The following is a 20,176-nucleotide window of genomic DNA, read 5'->3' on the forward strand; positions in this document are numbered from 1 at the left end:
AAAGGGGGGAGGAGAGGAAAAAAATAACACGGGCACAACAGCAAACAAACGAGCTGAGAGCGAGGTGATGGGAAAAGCAGGCGGGAATAGCTACGCTGTTGTGCCTGGACATACATTCCAAACAGCATCTTCCACGTTCAAAAGGGCATAAATTAATAAAGAATAAGTTTTTGCCTGACAGCTCCTGGACATGCCTTCAGTCGGGGGTCCTTAGGATGAAGCACGATGGCCAGGGCTTGAACCTCTGCATAATGGCCCCAGACAGCTGCAGACACCCTCAGCTGATGCTGGCACAAATGTTCACTCCTCTGCATCACTTCAGAGTGATGATAACTAAAAAGAAGAAAAAAAAAACCCAACAACAGTGTACAGGCCTTGAAAGGGAATGCAGGATGGAGTTAAGCACTCTCAGCCCCGGGGCCATGTAACACCAGACAGAGCTATGCTGACAAGTAGAGATTCCTCCAGGACCCTCAGCCCAGATGCCCAAATAGGATGAGAGCCCTCCCACACCAAAGCAGTGAGCAATGGCTTTTTCCCCTGCAGTAACACCCCTGGGGAAGCCTGACCCTGAGCACACATCCATTTCAAGCAGGACTTGGGGATCAGCAGTGCCACCCTAATAGTCCCTGGGTTTGGGCTTGCCTTCCTTGAGCAGCTGCCCCAGGGCAGCCAGAGGTGGGCCAACACCAGATTCCCACTGAGACAGACCAACAGCCAAACAAAATCAGATTAAAGGCTTTGCAAGAGCAGTTTTTGTGTTAAGACATTTCCTGACACCCCTTGTGACATTTAAGATAAGACTCCTTAAGGTATTTAAGACATTCTGCTTAAATATCCAGGAGACAATGTCTTCATTTGCCTAATCGAGCTCTGGAAACCACGTGGCCCAGGCTGGCTATTTTAAAACAACATTCAGCTGAGGCTTTTGTTTCCGACAGAATAATTTAGCACCCTGCTCTCTCTGAGTACTCTCACCCCCAGGTACCAGAGCGATCAGAAAATCATACAAGCACAGATTCATTAAGGGTGGAAAAGACCTCCAAGATCACAGAGCCCAACCAATAACACAGCAACATAACTCACATCACCTGTGATCCAGGAGCAGAAACTCCTGCCTGCCCAAAACAGCCCCCCAGCAGGGACAGGCAGAGAAGCAGCTTCTCCAGGCCCCTCCTCCAAACACCAGCTTTCCTCTTTCGGCTTCTTTTTTTTCTCCAGCATTTTTTATTTATTTTTAATCTGGGGTTGGTTTTTTCCCCCCCCCGACTCCAAGTTATTTAAATTTCACAGAGGGGCTGACATCTTCTGATGGAGATGATCCCATCGGTGTTATTGTCTGGCTGCAGCTTCTGGGAAACAGGCAAAGGCACGAGGGTGGTTGCTGTTTTTAACCGGAGGCCGCGTCTGACTCGAGCGTTTGGGGAGTTAATGAGCACTGTGCAGAGGGAGGGAGGGCTGGCAGAAAGCAAACAGGGAAAGCTTTATTTTTACATTTCATTATTTTTATAAGAAAAAAATAAGCCAGGGATCTTAAGGGAGGCATAAAGGGGATTTTTTTAAATGATTTTCTTTTAATAGCAGAATTTGCAGCTGGAAGAACCTGCCGAGATGTCCCGTGCCCAGAGGTTAATAGCAGGAGCTCCATGCAGGACATCACAGGTTACCTTGCTCTTCTAGTCAAGATGTGGAAGGGAGACACCCCTCATCCTATATTAGTGGGTCCTGTTGGGGATGCAGCTGCAGTCATGGTCGGACAGGGAAAGCTTAGACCTCACCTTCTAGGAATCAAGACCTGCACCAACTTGCAGGGTACAAGGAGTAAACCATACCTGCTAACATGAACCCCAAGATATTCACACACACACACAGAGAGAGAGTACAGCCCTAGAAGACAGTCCTCCATAACTCACCCCGTCCATCCAACACCATCTCAGACACAGGACGGATCTGCACAATGGATCCTCTCCTGGGGGTCACAGTCTCCAGGCTGCCCCAAGGACTGCAGGCACCCTGGGAGCTCCCTCTCCAGCTCTCAAGGGGGTTCAGGTCACTCAGTGGGTTCTCAGCACCAGGCAAGTTGAAACCAAATCCAGTAGTCTCTAGAAAAGATGGCTGGGGCCAGCAGGCCTGACACTACTCCCCTTAAAGCAGCAGGGAAGAGGTTAACAGAGAAGATTTATGGGCATATATCTCTGCCAGAACCACCAGGTGATCATGTGTACACATTTCTCTACTCTAAGACCTAATTTTCCACCATTTCCCTTGATTTGCTGTTCCTATTCTCCCATTTCCTTGATTTAGGGCCCAATTATTTCTTGTCCTCTTGCCAGTGAAACAAAATATTTCATAAGCACTCCTGCTGCCTCTCCCCACTCCCTCCCTCCTTTGGATGCTGGTTTCAATGCCTGACTCATGCTTCGTGTTCTGTAAAATTTAGAGTATTTTAGTGAACACCTAACAATGATTTTACCATTTTTCTCAGTGATACAAATGGGATTTGGCACCAAAGAGCTTGCTGTTGGAACTTAAGTGACTCTGTGGCTGCCACAGCTCTGGCAAATCTTTGCAAACCAGTCCCTGGGGGTTGCCACCTGGACATGACTTCCTTCCAGTGAGTTCTGTCCTTCGATAGGGATGAGCCACACATCCTGGGCTGAGCTGGTGGTGACTCTGTGCTAGGACAGGGAGAAGGGCAATCAAAATCTGTAGTTCACCCAGGACAGCCCCAGCCCTCCAGGGAAGAGTTGGGAACTGCCATCCATATGCAAGGGAGTCCAGGGTCTGGTCCTTAAGGATATAGAAAAGCTCTGCCCTCATTAAAAGAAAAATTAAGAATAATGTCTCTGGTGGGTCCCCAGTCTAAACTTCTAAGCATAATCAAATCTTTCAAGTGGTTCATCCCAGTTGGACCCCTGGGACCCACCCCAAAACCACAGTAATGGACAGACTGGCTTCTGTCAGCCCACAGAGCACCAGTCCTTCAAAACATTCCCAGGGAAACACCCTCTCCTTCCCGTGGAACAATGGTTTTACAATAGATTTCCATCCTTCTTCCTCCCACTTGCCCAGGCTTGCACAATCACAGCACATAGCATCTCTATAGCATCCTCCTACTAGTGCCCATAACCACATCCAAACCTGTCACAACACAACACAACCATGAAAAAGACAGTTAAAAGTTCTATTTCAATATTGCCAACCTTTCTCAAGGAGATGTATCCAAAACGTTAGGTGAGATGGAGCACAGATCAAATCAGGGGTTCCTTAGGCCTCGAGCAGGGAGAAAAAGCTCAAGATTGCTCCAAATCATGTGGAAGAAGGACTAAAAATTGGGTCTCCTCTATTCTCAACTCATGCAGACCCTCAGGAACTCAAAATTCCATGCCCATGAGCTGCTTACCTCTAACTGCACAACACAATTCATTCAGCCTTCCCTTTTTCCTGAAAAAAAATAAGGAAACCACTCACTGGACATGGAGCCTTTCCATCCAAGCACCATCTGAAAAGTTTCAGATTTGAAAGTTGTAGCTCACCAGCTGGCTCTAACTCTGTTCACTCTCCAGAAGGGATGTCTCCAGCGATCCCAGTCCTTCCAGTGGTTGGCAGTAACGAGGAGAAAATGTCTTGAGAAGAGGATGAGGAAGAGGAGATAGAGCTTGGTACCCTCTTCTTAGTTGTTTTGAGCTATGCCTGTTGTCTTCCCTCACACACATGATAACAGCACATGGAGAAGCGTCCAAACCTGATTTCATGCTCAGATTTGGGGTCAAGCAGGCAAGAGAGTTGGACACAAGCTGGGAGAGGCAGAGCCCTGTCAGAAACCAGGCCTTGAAACACTGCAATGGGAAGCCCTAAGAAGGTCAAAGCAACTGTTCACACATCCCAAAGCAGGCATGGGATTTGGTCTTCACACTCACCATGGCTGTTGGCAGCTTGTTCACACATCTCACAGAGCCTGGAGGACAAGCTGAGGCCTGTGATGCTGTTTAGCCACTCCAGACCTGCTGCTGTGTTGTGGGGTTGGGCAGCTTCACTCCAAAAAGCTTCACAAAATAACTGACCACCAAATGCCACCAGAGTGAGGACACTTCGGTCCTTGGTAACCCAGAAAAGGGCTGAGGTTCGTTGGGGGGCTCTTTATCTGAATTTAAGAAGCAGAAAACTAGCCCTAGCTAGACACAGCAAGTAAGAAGGGAAAAGAGGGGAGGAAGAAACCTGAGAAAGGCTCAGCAGACTGCCTTGTGCAAGGCCACAGTCTCTTCACAGCTGGGGCTATATAAGGCAAGACCCCCTCTATTTTGAGCATGCCCTGGGAAAAGCTTCTGGGACCCCATCTGCTACTCTGCAGGGCATCAAACCTGCTCTGGACTCCCTCTGAGGATCAGCCCAGCTGAGGGCCACTGAAAGCCACTTTCAGCCTGGGGAGGTTTGGGGATCAGCACCCCCCAGATCTGTAAAACCCGGCGCCTTTGGAGGACACCAACCAGGGTAACTTCATCCCTCTTCATAATTTGGTATGATCAGCTCTCTAACTGCACTGGCCTGGGGGTTGGTAGATTAATGTCACTTTTCATTTATCACGTGGCTGTGGCTGGCTGGAAGCATCACCTCCAGGGGTGGCTGACTCACCCTAAGCACACTGTTTTCCATAGGGCCAGTCCTGTCCAGTAGACCAGCTTCCCTTCAAGCTACCTGTCAACCTAGCACAGGCTGGACAGCCCCTAAAGCTCACATACCACAGTTCATATTCCTGGCAAGTACCATCACAGGGCTTAAACCCCCTGAAAAGGACTGGAAACAGTAAAACCTGGCCATTAGGGCAGTTTTATATGGGATAGATGTTCTATGTTGTAAATAGTGTTCAGAAGGACCATTACACCCCCACCGCTGCCCTTCCTCAGACGAAGGAAGATAAATGTCTAGGTGGATGTTCATAGCCCAGGGCAAGGGAAATACATCCTCTGGAACAGCTGGGAGAAGTATTGGAGAGCAGAGACAAACAGAGACTCTGCTCAGAGGCAGCACCATCAGCTTGCCCAGCACCAATACACTGTCAGACCCAAACCACCTGCAGCAAACCCACACCACAGCCTTTGAACCACTCTCCCAGCAGCTCAGGTGCTGAGATGTCAGGGAATGAGATGCTCAGTACAGAGTCCAGCCCTGACCCTGGACAAAACAGCAGTGTCTGGAGTGGCTCAAGATAACAAGACTACCCTGCTGACAGAAGAAAGCTCTCCCATTTGATTTGACCACTCCAGAAGCACAGGAGGAACTGTGTGGTCCCCAGGGAGCTCACTAAGCCAGCATCGCTGTGGGAAGCGGGTGCCGGTGCACCAGAGTCTAAATATAGCTTCAAAAAAAATAAAATCAGCCTCTACTCTATCAGATCAAGAGAAAAGTGTTTGCAGGGTAAACCAAGACAGGAGTGCTTGCTTAGATTTATGGGGAAGTGGAATAACAAGTTGGAGAGGTCTGAACCCAATCCATCCCCTTGAGTGGAAGTGTAACTACATAACCCTGAAGTCCAGCTACAATTTCCTTTGCAGCCTGGCAAAATCCCAGAGGTCCCTCCAACATCAGCTACTCTGTGATTCTGTTGGATGCAGGATTCATGGTACCCTATTTTGATGCTGGGAACAGGAGGGATATGGTTAGGGCCACAGCAGATCCTCTATCACTTGTCCCACCTCATCTGATTGAATCCAAACCTTTGTTAGAAAGGAGCTCCAGCACTTTCCCCAAAAGGAGCTGTTAAAAGACATTTACAGCCTTGGAAGAGTAGATGTCCACCAGAGATCAGTTTTTCCATTCATTTATGGGATGGATCAGATGAAAAGGAACAGGGGCGACACAAACCTTAAGACACGCAGGTCCTCAAATGCTGAAATATTTCCCAGTCTTTTCATTGCTAGATTGGGGAAAAAAAGAGACAGCGGGGAAGAAAGATGTAACTTGGTTTACTGGACGCTCCTAATCGAGCTCCAGCGTCTAGGATCAAAGATTAGTTGATTAAAATCCAATTTCAAAGCTTATTAACTTTTGAATGAGAAATGCTGCTATGGTGAGCTTACTCGGGCAGGCTATTTCTGGCTTGGCAGAAGCGGCTGGCAGGGAAAAACAGCTCTTTGCTTATCAGCACCCAGCTTAGACCCAGATGAGGCAGGAGGATTTCACCTCCTCAGAACACTTTAAATCAAGACTAAATGAACAGAGGGACTTCCCTTAAGCTAGATATTAAAACCACCTGGGCATTTCCCCTTCAAGCCATCACAGCTCGTTTGAAAACCACGCAGAGCCTTTGTGTTGCTTTGCTAAATTACCCAAAATTCACTTCCCTGCAAGGTATTCCGGTCAGGCTGAAAAGTGACAGCTCCGACACGAAGTCTCTGTGTATCTTCAGCTCATGTCCTCCTTGCCCAAGCAGCTCCTTGTCCTTACCACTACAACCAGCTCCGTCCCAAAGCACAAGGTGCAAGAAAACCTTGGCTCTGCCAGCTGAGGGAGATGACAAGCCAAGCTGAGATCTGCTTGCCACAGGGTTTTATCCCGAGGGACATAATCCCAGCTCCTACCCTAAGAACCCTCCAGGAACCCAAAGTATGTTTTAAACAATGCAAGATATGGCATCATTTAGGTTAGAAGAGATCTCTAAGACACAGGGTGGACCTGTGTCCTGGAGCTCTGGAGTTGAACATATTCCTTGTCCTAAGGACAAATGAGGGTTAAACACTGCCCTTTGGGGAGCCAGTTCATCCCATCCCCTCCTGTGTGAGCTACACCTCACAACACTGCTTGCAGAGAGTTTCCCCAGCCTCTCTGCTCTTTCGTGGACACAACGACTGTAAAGATGAGAAGAACTGAATCACACAATTCCATAGCAAACTTTTTCAGGTGCCTGTTTGTCCCCCTCAGGTACACAGTTTTTCAGAACATCTCTCATCCAAGGAAACAGTATTTAAGGCCACCTGTGCCCAAACAATGGGCTTCACCTCCTGTGCTGAAGGGACTGAGTTTATCAGCTGAATACAGCCACTGTCTAGATGAGCTGTTGATGGGGACTCAGACCTGTATGGCAAGGGTGGCAGCTGTGAAGCACCAAGGTCTGGGTTTGACTCTTGTCCTGCTCACGCTGAGACACGTGATGGATCCTCAAAAAGCAGCAGAACAAGCAGAGGTTAACACCAAAAGTGTGGGGGGCTGAAGGCAATTTGTGCTATTGTACATCAAAGAGGGAAGGCAGCAGGCAGTCTGGGTGACCAAGTTCGCTTTGAAGAGCGGTTGGTTGGTGACAGCTCCGTGACAAATACCTTGTCTCTCCGGGAGGCTCAGTAGCTTTTTTCCCCGTCTCCTGCTCCGCTCCAGCAGACACTGCCCAGCACAGCGTGGCTGAGGGAGCTCCACTGCACCACAGGCCTTTCACACCCAGCTCCAAACAGCCACCAGACCAGGAAATGACACAGCAAAGAGTGACGTGGCCCTGGTTCAATTAAATCTTATCTTTAACCAAGGAAAAAGGAGAACAGCCTTACAACCTGCCACCGGTACACACAAAGTATGTAGGAGCTCTTCAAAAGGATTTCTGCTCCTGCAGATCAGGCACAGGCTTTCAGAAGAGGAAAATCAGTTATTTCCACACGTCTTTTTGCAACACTCAACCAGGTTCCTGCAACACATAACGCCTCTGGGGAAGGGGACAGTGTGGACAGCACAAACCAAAGGCCCTCCTGTTCCTGCCAAACCCTGAGCTCAATAGGGAGAGAAAAGGGTATAGCAGCAAATTCCACCTGTACATGTGCACAGCAGGGATCTAGTCTCTGAAACTGAGCCCACAGAAAACTCTGAATAGAGAGAAAAATGTTGGTAGAAAATGTAGTAGCATCAGACCTCCCCGCTGGTGGTGAAGCAGCCACTGCCTTGGGGAAAGAGCACGTTTTTCTCCCCTAAACTGTGTAGAGGTTGGAAAGGCACAAAGTTTTTTCTATAAAAAACAGCTTTTCACTTAAACTACCTCTACCACCAGAGTCTGACTCTCCTGTTGTGCACCCTATGCCACCACACCAGCCAAAAGGGCCAAGGGTCCTCACGCAGCCTGGGAAAGGGCTTGGAAGTCAGCAGAGGTTTGGAAGTGGCATCCTTGAGCTCCACTGCACGCTCCCAAGACCAGTGACCCTGCTCCCTCCTGCCAGCTTACCCCACGTATTCCAGCAGCAAACCACAACCAAGCTGTGAAACAACACTTGGAAGCAAAGACAACACCAGATCAGCCAGGCAAACACTGAGGAGAGGTGACAGTAACAAGGAAGGTTATGTTTAGCCTCACATCTGTGCTGTTTGGAGGCTGTCTTCGCAGGGAGGAAAAAAAAAATAGCTTAAGAATAAATCTTTTACTTGGAAAACATCCAGCCTGGGAATAAAAAACAGGAGTCTAAGAGAATGAGTAATTGAACGGAGAGAGATTGTTGAACAGGAGAGGTCAGGGGATGCAGGGAGCACACGCAGGACCACCAGCACAGGGAAGATTTGGGGAAAACAGCCATCCTTGGGGCAGACAGACATGCCCCTGCACCCCTTGCCTGGCTTTCTCACCAGGGTCATCTTCTGAAGGGGAAGGAATGAAGCCCTGAGCTGTTTCCACTTCTCACAGACACACACCCCCCTCCCACAACAGAGGGAAACAGCTTCATTCTTCCCTGAACTCTTCCACCCCAAAGCCCAGCAGAAAGCCAGATGCCAGGCAGGAACTAGGAGCTCCTGGTGAAGGTAGCCCAATGTGGAACACATGCAAAGTCACCGAAACCAAGTCTCAGTCTGGAACCAGCCACTTCCCACAGCAGCCTAACATCACAGAGACCACCTGCACCTCCTCTGAAATGCCCCAGTACCTCCCTCTCTCTCCTCATTCAGCCCCATCACACCAGGTCCCACCTGGATCACATCCTATTGCAACAGCAAATGTCAGCAGAGCAGTAGAAAGGCACCAGCTCAAGCACATGACTGCAAGCACATTCCCACCTAGTCTTCCAGTGTTCCAGCATCCACCAGGAGTCAACACATCATGGCAGCAATAGAATCCCTCCCTGCCCACTGCACTCCAGTCCCAAGAAAGCAACATCACGCTCAGATAAAATTCCACGCAACCAACCACCTGGGCCACACAAGCCACCTCCAGACAGGCTTGCCAGGGATATTTCCCTACTACTGCTTCAAAGCCAAGTGACAGATCTGAGCCCCACTGCTTTACAGGTGGCTGCAAATCCAATTTCCTCCCCAAAAAACTAGGTGTGTTTCCACCTGCCTCTACCCCATGTAAGGATGGAGCGACTGGCCGAGAGATGAGCCCAAACACCACTTAGCATTAACCCTCCACGTTCCAATCAGAACCCCAAATCTCTAATTTACTTTATCCTGAAGTCACTTAGATGTAAGCATCACTTCAGGTCCTACTTGTGTATTTATTTTTTCTGGTTGCAGATATAATTGTTGTACTAAGGGCAGCGGAGCTGTGATTATAAATACCCAAACTCCCATGCCTATGTATGTGCAGGCACGCGTCCACACACGCTCCCTTCTCCTACCTCTTGAGAAATGGGTCTGTTCCGCTTTCTTCTGCTACTGATAAAATATTGATTAGGGAATTTGAAAATTTGAAATGATTTAGGAGTCCCTGGATGGGAAACGTAATGTACTGTGCCGGTCGCATTATGAGCCATCCATCACCTGTCAGCAAGCAGCAAGAATGTGACAGAATCAATACAAACGTGTCTGAAGATGGGTTTAATTCATTTCCCTTCCCCCTCGGGCCATGGTTGGAGCATCCCAGCTGGAGGAGGAGGAGGGAGGCTCGGTAACACCAGCCCAACCTCAACCCACCCAAAATGCAAGGGGGTCAAACCTCTTCCTTGGCAGCCCGACCACATCAGGGCCAAGGGCCAGGGTGGGTAACCTTGGCCACGCTCCCCAAGGAGCCAGGAATTGCTAAATGAGACCCTGAGGGCTGCATTCAGCTGCCCCTGTGCCCTTAGGTAGTCTGGGGTACCAAGATCTCCACGTGGGTCACAGCTCCTGCATAGCTCCTACTGAGGCTGCTTTGACTGACTCAGGCATGTTGTTATTTGTCTGTAAACGCCACACCCCCCCCATAGCTGGTAATTCCAGCCTCTCCCAGAATTAAATCCAGCACACTTTACCCCATGGAACACTCCCAGGCACTATTCTGCTTTTGGAGGGACCAGACTGGGCAGAAGACAGTATGAATCCCCCCTTGCTTCCCTACTTCCCTTCTGCATCCCCCACCTTCAGTCAGCAAGGCCCAATCCAGCTCCTCGTTACACCACAGAGCTTGGTCCTTAAGTATGTGTTGTTCTTACTATCGAGAGCTTTAAAATAAAATAAAAAAAGGAAGGGGGCAGAACCCACCCGTAGGGCCATATATCATCCTCCCGCATTTTGCGGATGGATTCAATTGGCCTGTGATCCTATTTTGCAGATTCCCTTGGAGCACTGTAATTCATCCTGCAAGGCATTTCAAATGAGACCGGACAGAGCATTGGAGGAATGACAGGAGCTGAGCTCCCCGGGAGCAGGGAGGGTGACCAGGCAGGCCATTGCTCATGTGTTATTAGAGTTAATTATTCCGAGGGCACACCACAGGAGCTGATGGCAGCACAAGGGCAGCACAAACAAGGCCAACAGAGTGGCTGCTCCCAAAAGCTGCTCCTCAGCTCAAGCCAGCCCACTGAGGACTGCAGCATTAACCCTGGCTGCAGAACACATGGTGTGCCACGTGGGATGGAGTCAGGGAAAAGGGGATGTTCCACAGCACAAGACACCCTCTGACCTGCCAGTTGAGGGGTGGAAGACCCAACAGCCTGCTGGGTGGGAGCAGTGAGGAGCTCCAAGCTTCCCCCTTGACTCTCTCTTCATCCCAACAAAAGGAGGACAGCACTGGCCAACGGATACAGGAGCAAACACTCATCTTTCGGGCAGCATTTTTCTCCTCTGTTCTTCTGCTGTTGATGCGGCTGCAGGTATGGCTTCCTGGACACAACTTTCTCATTTATTTTGATTTTAATTCCATTATTTAACAGACTGCAAAATCCTTGGTCTCAACTACTGCGACTGTGCAATTCACTCTGGATACGTCCCTTCTACCTCACCGTCCCTAATAGACTCCATAAACGGTTTCCAAATCCAGCAGAAGTGGTCTATTTGCTGCCTAGTATACCATGTAATCTTTTGCAGAGGTGGTATTGATCTTATTAAACCTGCAGCCTTTGAGTCCTCAGATGTATCTCAGCATTTGCTCTCCTACAGCAAAGCAAAGAGCCTCTTCCAGCCCCACAGCAAGGCGCAGTTCTGGCACCAGCCCACCCTGACCCGGAGACGAGACGATCACTGCATTCCTGAGAACAATTTAATAGTCAGTAGAGCCATGACCGTAGGGTACTTAGTCAGAAGCAATACCTCGTCTCAAAAAGAAATGTCTGAGTCATTTTAACTGTAAGGGACAGAAATTAGGGACTAATTCAGGCCGTAACAGGTACTGAATGCTGAGCTTAGAAGCAGCTCTGCTTGTGGCTAATGGATTTTGCACGGTGAGACTGGCTCAGGGCTCTCAGCTCATCGCTCCAGGACGCTCACAAGACCCACTCGCAGCTGCTTTGCCAAATTTTCCTCACCCATCCACAAAGGGAGAAACTCATAAGATTATTTGCACGGTCCCTCTCCAAACAAGCAACCCTTCCCACAGCACACGGGCCGGCTCCAGATGAGAGAGGAGAGGCTGTAGGAGGCTGGGCAAGGAAAGAGGCATTAAGATGCAAAGCACAAAGTTGGAGCTCTCTAAAAATATATACATATACACACACACATCTGTACACACAGGTACACAAAGCTCACCTTCTTGGAGGGAAGGCAGCACCACGGTGTGCTGGGAAGGCAGAGGCGTAGAGCACAGTCTAAGCAGATGTTTACCTGCCAGAACATCAGCGCTGGGTTATGTTCCCAGGCTGCCCTGGCAGCGACATCCAAGGAGAGGACAGATGGCAGCTCCACAGCGGAGTGTTAGGACCATGACTAACGTCTTTCTTCTAGACAAGGCTCTGGTGCTGCCAGCTTAGAGCAGTCACTGAAGGAGGGGGTGATAAGTGGCCACTGTCTGGCCCAGAGGCACTGGGGTGCCGAGCAGAGAGGAGAAGGAGGCACGGCTTCCACCCCTCCGACACTCACACCGACCCAGTTGTGTCAGCCCCTCTTGTCAGCACATCCGTCACCGCGCCGGCTCCCGACGGGGCCGCAGGACCTGGGAAGGTGGCTGCACATGTTGGACTATTTGTCTTCTCAGGTTGTTGGGACAAGGGGTCTGACAGCCCTATTAGTTATCTCTCAAAGCAGAGCCCGAACACATCCTCGGAGAGGGGGACGGGGAATAACCCCAAGGAACAGCAGAACACCAAAGCCACATGGCTCCCATCTCCCCAGGGAAAGGCAAAGCAGCAGTACAGCCTGAGAACTGAAATCCTTAGTACATGGGGAAGAGCTCTGGAAGCTGAAGCTTTCACTCATCACCTGTCATCTTTCCTTAGCCAAGAGTGAGTTGCTTCTGTTAACAGGCAGGGATGATCCCACACCTTTGGCACTGACCTTTTCAAGCCCTGTCCTGGGATGTGCCCAGGTCAGGATGTGCTGGGAGACCTAGACTATTCCTGCACCACTCCCAACTAACCCTAGTCTTCAAGAAGGCACAGCATTGTTCTGGGAACCAGCCACCCACCCCCACACACACACACACTGCTGTGAGGAAGAAATATTGATCCAACAGCCCAAAGTAGTCATCCACACCTACGTGATGCTCACACACCCTGGAAGCAGCAGGAGCTCTCTCTACACCAGAGGAGAACTGGGAGCTGTATACAACAGCTCATCAAGGCACTCAAAGCACCAGGCACAGAGGTTGGATGACTAAGAAGTGTACTACAAGTCTTCAGGACACATCAGTGGGAGGTGTTGCTTCAGGAAGACAGCAGAAGAAGTGCCTTGCTCCCAAAACTGCCAAACCCGTGCTCCTTCAGCCAGTACAAGTGTTTCCAGTGCACACCTACACCCAGGCCGGGCATCAAGGCAACTCCTGGCTCCCATCTGAGCTGATTTTTAGGTAGGGATCTCAACATGAGTGATTATAACCCAGCTAATCACTGTCACTAAAGGCTGCCCCCCTGCCCTGCCAGTACCTCCAGCAGAGCAGGATCCCAGCCAGTACCGGGTCCAGGATCTTCCCCAGCCTTCCAGGACACAGCCAGAAGCCAGAGACCAAGCAATGGCTTTGTAAAATGGAGCATGTCGTGGGTGGAGAGGAGGGGAAACAGCTCTTTGAGCTAATAATTTCAATTGCCTTGGGAAAACAGGTTGTTAAAATGATAGAAATAAATGGGTTGTTTGAGCAGCCTCAGAAATGCTTTCAGAAAAAGCTTCCAGGTAGGAACATTGATTGCAAATACTTATTAACTGCTCCTTCATTATCAAAAAGAGATGTGATACATATGTTTACATATTTTGATGCATTTTTATTAATCCTACTTACTGTTTAATTCTCTAAACCTGCCCAGAAGAACTGTCACCGAGCAACTCCCTAAACACAGCCTCAACTTCTGCACAGGGAGGCGTGGGCATTGGAGGAGTCACTCGAGCATCTGCCTGTACTGAGGAACACATGGCACCAGTCTTAGACCTGAAATGGCTCTTTTGATCCTGGCCTCCCAAAAAAAGGGGGGGGGGGGTGTCTCACTTCAGAGGAAGTGTGGTAAGGTCACTTACCCACCCTTGTCCACTTGTCACAGCCGTCAGCCAAGGGACTGTAGGTCCCTCTAACTCCCTCCTGTCTCCCACAGCAACCGAGTTGATGCTAATGCAAAGAGCTGAACAGAAGGTGGAACGTGGAGGTGTTTTCCCAGGACATTTCTCCAGCTCCTAGCAGCCCAGCACTCACAAACTCCCAAGCTGTAAATCGCTTCAGGGCTGTCTTTAGGCCCGTCATCAAGAGTTATCTGCCATGAAATTGCCAAGTTCCTTTTTAAAGGTTCATGATATTTTCCTGGCCACCACAAAATCCCAGGAAAAGTTTCCAGGGCTGAATTAGTTCCCACACATGCAGAGCATGTAAAGCTGTTTGATTTAAACCTGCAGTCCATTATTTTCTTACCCTGTAGGAAACAACAGACAATTTCCTCCTAATCACCTTTTTGGGTGATTTTATTGGTGTCTCAAGTCCTCCTCATTGATATGTTTTCCAAGCTGGTGAGTCCTGACCTAGGCTACCCTCAGATGGGAGCTGAGACACCATGAAGTTACATAAAACACAGCTCCTTGCTCTTGCCAGTCTCTTCTCCAGCAGCAACGTCAGCGGGAGCGATGCCCTGTGGTGGGATAAGTGTTCTCCTCTGGGGCTCCTCACTGGAGCTGCTCTTCCCACAGAGAACCTGAAGGTCTGTTTATTTTAAGCAGGGCTTGGGACATGCCCAGGCAAAGGACAGGCAAGGAGGATCCCTGCCCCAAGTCACTGCTTCAATCAGAGATAAGATTTCCCTCCGAGGGAGGGACACAAATCCTCACCTCCTGGCTACTTGGTTTCTGTCCAAAGCAGAGGCATCCTGCTGATAGCCAGATCCCTGCAGGCTTCCACAGCCTCCATCCCCCTGCTGGAAGCAGTGGGTCCTGTCTTGCCCTTCCTTCCAGTAATCCTGCCTGAGGACTGCAGTGTTCCAGCCCCAGACTGCCCTCCGAGTACCAGAGATGCTGGTATGGTCTGCAATCTCCACCTGCCACAGAGATCACAGCCAGCCCACAAACACATTGTTTTCAAAAGCAGCAAAGTACTGCTGAAAACCCCGGTGTGCCATCATTAGCACCTCGCCCAAAAGAGCGCACACGGCACAGCTGGGGCTCGCAGGAGCAAACGGGAAATGTCCTCTCTCCACACATGGCTGTTACAGAACGCTTTGTCAGCAGGGGAAACCCAGCAGGGCCCAAAGCAGTGGGGCTCACAGGTGCAAACCGGCAGGCACAGCACATCCCATGGCCAGCATTCCCTGGCTAACACCAGCTCGAGCACTAAAAAAAGCAGTTGCAGTTTTCTACGCACGTTGCCTCAGTGCTCCGGTTTTCACACCATTAGAGTAAAGGCACCAGGTCACAGCAACCAGATGTGTTTGGCCACTGAGCTCTAGGCCCTCAACGTCTCTGCAGGGTCCCAGAATGGATCCAAACTCTTTGCTACAAAAGCTCAAGTCACCTGTTGGTCAAACCCAGGCTTACGCCTCAGCCACACACCTCGTAGACACCCCAACACATTAGGCCCAGAATGCCATCCTCTGTGTAGTTCAATCCTAATCCAGCACCTACAAATCCCACTGAGAAGTGAGACAGAGCATCTCTTTTACCAGCAGCCAAGCACACCCAAAGCTTTGGGCTTGTCTGTACAGCCCATGCAGTATTTCCCCCACAGAGAGAACACAGTGGCAGGACTTTCCACACACACAGACCTTATCCCTCCCTCACTGCAACGGCGTGGTCCCAGGGGCCTTAATTATCCAGCATCCTTCTCGCAGGGAGCTGCTCTCAGGGAACATTTGCATGTTCGACTCCTCTGGACAGGTTCCGAGGCAGGCAGCTAATCCTCTCCCAGGTCTCAGTGTCATATCAATTTCCCCGTTCGAAGCTGAGCTCTCTCCATCAGGGGTTTTAAACTAATGAGACATACCAAGGCCTTCAACTCTGGGAATATCAAATGCAGTAGGATTCAGTTTCGTTTGATTTTCATGTGGTTTTCTCTCTGTAATTAACACCAGACAGCATCCAACTTCTCTTCACCCTACCACTAGATACCATCTCTGCTCAAGACAAGCATGACAGGAAAGATGATGCTTTTACCCTATGCACCCAAAGGCTTCTAGTAATTTTTTTTTTTGCTTTTTTCTCCCCTTCATGAATATAATCCACATCCTCAAAGTCATATTCAGACCTTTAAATCTCCAAGAGCAGTGGCACAGCTCCCTCAGGGCTCACAGGTACAGCAGCCCCTCCCGCTTCTTACTAATAAGGATTATGCTCCAGAACACAGGCAAAAGGTCTGAGAGGATTTGGGAGGTCAGTCTTTCCTAAGATCCTTAGGGGGCTGAGGGTCTCCAGTGTGCCCTATCAAAGATGAGAAGTATGAATCATAGAATCACTAAGGTTGAAAATGACCTCTAAGACCATCAAGTCCAACAGTATCTGTATCCATGTGCATCCTTCCCTAATGCAGCCCATTAGTCTTCCTACTGCAGCAGGTTTTCCACACTGCTAAGACTCAACAGCTTGCACTGGCCACAGGCTTGGAGATCACACAGGCCAACACCCACCTTTTTTTAAGCCTAAATGAGCTCAGTTGTGCCACATCCAGCAGGATGTGCCAGAAAGGCAGTGCTCCTTTTGATTCAGAGGAGTTTGGAATGGTCCCTCAACATAGCAAGGAGCTGCACAGCAATATAACATGGTCAGGAAGGGGCAGTTCCTACAGGCACCAGCATTTGAAGGTTTTGAGGGAAACGTGTATATTTGAGTGCCCATTACTAAAACCAGGCACTGCCAAAATCTTATGGCCTCAGTTCAGCAGAAATCCCTGCAGAAAGGGCTCCCCCCTGCAACCTCTATAGCCAGGGAACACCTGAGGCAGGAGGGGAAGATACTGCTCTAAGCAAAAGCAGAGGCAAGTCAGGTCTGCATTACGCCAGGAGAGAAGCAGATCCTTCGTCACAGACAGGAAAATAAGAGTCACCAACCCTCTTCCCCACATGGCTTGACCCTGGGCTCTCACCGCAGGAGCCATAGAAGGGTTCAGAGCAAGATTTGTGGCTCTCTCTCTCTGTCTATCTTTTGGGGAGCAATTTTGCTGCCATTCGAGCACAGATATTAAATATACTCTTTTTAAAAGCACAGTGTACTCTGTGATACATTCCACAATAGCACGTAAAAAGCCTCTTTTTTCCAAAAAACAATTGTTTTATTCACAAAAGCTCAGTTATCCTGACTTTTCTACACAGGGTAACAGAAGCTGGAAGGGACTTGCCTGGACTAAAGCAAGATCAGATTTAAGATCATGCTTTTCACTTGTACTTATATAACAGCCACATCCCATTCCTAATGGTGATTTCCATACCAGTAGCCCAAAAAGACCTTCTTAATACAAGTTGCATTGCATCTGCCCTCTCCTCGATTCCACCTCGGAAAACTTTTAAGTTCCATTAACCAGATCATTTGCCACCTGAAGCTGCAACCACCAAACTCTCCTGCGCCTGCAGCACCCAAAACATGCCCATGGACGTCTGAGGGATGGATCCCTCCCTTGCTAATGCTCACGGTGCTGTGCCCCTGCTTTGGAAAACACCAGCCCAGCCTCATCTTGCTGTGACAGGAGCCTGCAAGTTCTGAGTCCTGAGCAGCACCTCGGAGCAGAGTTCACCAACACTTTATTATCACTCCATCATGGTGTTCCCTGCGCTGCCCAGCAGCTCCAAATGAGCCCTCCACGGCCGTGACAGCGCCACAGGACCACCGGGGTTTCATTAATATTCATGTCCCAGTGACACTCCAGCGAGCAAGGAAAGCTCGTTTTCGCCGGCAGATCATTAAACAGAGGGAAATGAGTGACCTCGTAAGACCAGCTGCGTCACCGATGTCACCGGGAGCTGAAGGGACAGAGACAGGGTCAGCACCCAGCACTTCTTTTAATAAATAACAGCTCTAAATGAGCGTGGCCTTGCCATGCCCTGCGGGACCCACGTGGGACTGAAGCATCACGGACAGAGACGCCCGAACTGCAATGCCGGACACGGCAGTGCCTCCTCTCAGCAACCCTGACAGCAGGATGCTGCCGGAGGAAGCAAACTCCAGCAGACCAGGTGTGTAATTCTGAATTAAATCGCTGCTTTGGGCACAGTCAGCCCAGCCCAGGGAACACACGCCCCTCCCTCTAAGGGCGGTAGCGTTTAGGAGCACCCCAGCGCTTCCTGGAAGCATCCCAGCTCAGGGTGTTTAGCAGAGAGCTTCCCCAGGCAGCACTGCAGCACTCCACGTGCGGAGACCGGATCTCGGATTACAGACCCTAATTGCTGCCATCAGTCACGGTAACAATTAGCATCAGGTTAATGCATTTCCACAGCTCTCAGGAGAGGACGGGGAAGAAAAAAGGGAATCTTAGTCCCGGTTTACCTCGAGTTCACCGGGAGGCCATAAGAAAGCAACTCACGGGCAAACCTTCCAGGCACCCAGGTTCCCCCAGGATTCCTCCAAATAAACCAAAGCCCCACAGGAAAAAACCTGCTCCTCCAGCCCTCCTAGTCCAAGCAGACAGAGTACCTCCACGTTTCCACAGGAAAAACCTAATGGAAGATCACCTCTCACAAAAAAACGAGACACCACCGTCACCCACAGCCTCTTTGTTTTTTAGTTCCTTCACTGATGTTGATCCCCAACTCAGGTGCACCACGTAAGGCTGATACAGCCTCTAATCTTTTATGACTCTTGATCTCCAAACCCCCCTGGAATGGAGAGTGCAACAGGCCACGTTCAAGCAAGGAACCTCCTGAGCCCCGTGTGCATGGCTGCACACTAAGCTGCCTCTATGGGGATTTGCTTACTTATACTCTACTTCAGAAAACTTTTGCTATCTGACTCCTTATAACCTCGGGGATCAAGTGTAGAGTCAGAAACTAAAGATCTGAGGAGCAATCCTAAAACCACAGGATTTATTTCTAAAATTATTTGCCAGATCTGCAACTTCCTCAAGCAAGAAAAAGCCCTGCATTCACCATTTTCCTCCAAAAAAGAGACTGCCTGAGGAACAGGACAAACCATGTTCAGTCTTGGAAAAGCAGGATGTTTAAAGCCCGAGCTGAGAGATTTACACACTCACAGCCTCTTTAAATCAGCTCAAAGGTCTGGGAGGCTGCAAAAAGCCTGGACAAAGCCAAAAGGCAAACAACACACTGCCCCCTCCAAAGGGCTGCCCAAAGCATCCTGCAGCTGGGACTGAGGGACATAGAGGTTTGTGGGTGCAGGGCTGCAGCACACAGGGCTGTGAGACACACAGCAGGGTGGGGGTCCCTCTCCCTGCACCCACAGTGCAGAAGCATCCCAGAACTAAGAGCCCCATCCTCGGGAAACTCACCGGAATTGTGTGTTGCAGTCAGCCCGACTCACACCAGCACAGCATCCCGGGCTCAGCCGGTCACTCCCAGCTCTGCAGTCCTGGGAGCCAAACCTGGAGGCAAGCGACCCTGGAAAGAGGGAAAGGCAGGTAGGGGCACCTATATCTACCGAGGCAGATGCCCCGAGTTTGCATCGACCTCGACACTCTGTTTTTATTAAAAGTCAACAGCCCCAGCGCTGCAGAGGCTGCGGGTCTGGTGGGAGTTTTAAAGCCACCCGCACATTCACCCACTGCCCCCTGCCCTCCCCGGGGCTGCCCGAGGCAGGCTGGACCCGGCCCCACGGGCTGGCACAGGCAGGGTTTGGCCCCACAGGCCATTCCCAGTGGGCTCCAGCCCCACTGCTTACAGGGCTTGGACCCCAGCCTGGCACCACGGGGCACCAGCCCCACAGTCTGCCGTCAGTGGTCCCGACCCCACGAGTGGTCCACAACCCCAGCAATCTGTACAGGCAGGTTTTGGCTCCCCCGCCCCCACAGCAAACATGGCTTGGACTTACACAGTCCATCACAGGCTGGTCATGACCCCCCAGCCTGTCACGAGTGGGTCCCAACCCCACAGCCCATCACAGGCAGGTTTCAGTCCCAGCTCCACAGCCCGTCGCGAGTGGGACCCAACCCCATAAGCCTATCACAGGAAGGTTTTGGCCCCACGGTCCATCACAAAGGGGCCCCAGCCCCACGCCGGCTGCACGCCGTTCCTGGCCACACCTCTGCCGCAGGCGTGTCCCCGCCCCAGCGGGTCGTGTCCCCGCCCCAGCGGGTCGTGTCCCCGCCCCAGCGGGTCGTGTCCCCGCCCCAGCGGGTCGTGTCCCCGCCCCAGCGGGTCGTGTCCCCGCCCCAGCGGGTCGTGTCCCCACAGCCCCTCATGGGAAGGGCCGAGCCCCGTCACGAGCCGCGCGGGGACACGCCCCCAGCTCCTCTCCCGAC

The sequence above is a fragment of the Pipra filicauda genome, unplaced genomic scaffold, assembly GCF_003945595.2.
Source record: "Pipra filicauda isolate LSUMZ 115617 unplaced genomic scaffold, ASM394559v2 scaffold114_size2234877_pilon, whole genome shotgun sequence".
NCBI classification, from domain to species: Eukaryota; Metazoa; Chordata; class Aves; order Passeriformes; family Pipridae; genus Pipra; species Pipra filicauda.